This window comes from Penaeus monodon, chromosome 22 (assembly GCF_015228065.2).
Source record: "Penaeus monodon isolate SGIC_2016 chromosome 22, NSTDA_Pmon_1, whole genome shotgun sequence".
Lineage (NCBI taxonomy): Eukaryota > Metazoa > Arthropoda > Malacostraca > Decapoda > Penaeidae > Penaeus > Penaeus monodon.
Genome location: NC_051407.1, coordinates 22,037,344 through 22,037,678, shown reverse-complemented (window position 1 = coordinate 22,037,678; position 335 = coordinate 22,037,344).

The window sequence follows — 335 nt, the reverse complement described above, 5'->3', positions numbered from 1 at the left end:
GATGCGGAGTGCCTCAAGGGGAGTCAGATATCGAGACTCGAGGGGATTACGGTCGCGGATTGCTTCTGCGATGGAGCCTGGACTTATCATATTGGTAAGGGCTAATACATGGTTTGTGGTACTCGTGACGGAAGTGGCTCGGTGAGCAGGTGTGGTATCTAAAGGGGATTATTAATATTCATTTACAATATATATTTGATTTGGTTATTTACTGATAAATTACATTAATCTAACTCATTGTTTTTGTATCATTCTTTTTATCATTAAGTTGAATGGTCATAATATTCTGTTCAGACAGGGAATTATAATTAAAAGGATTTTGTTAAACCTCGTAT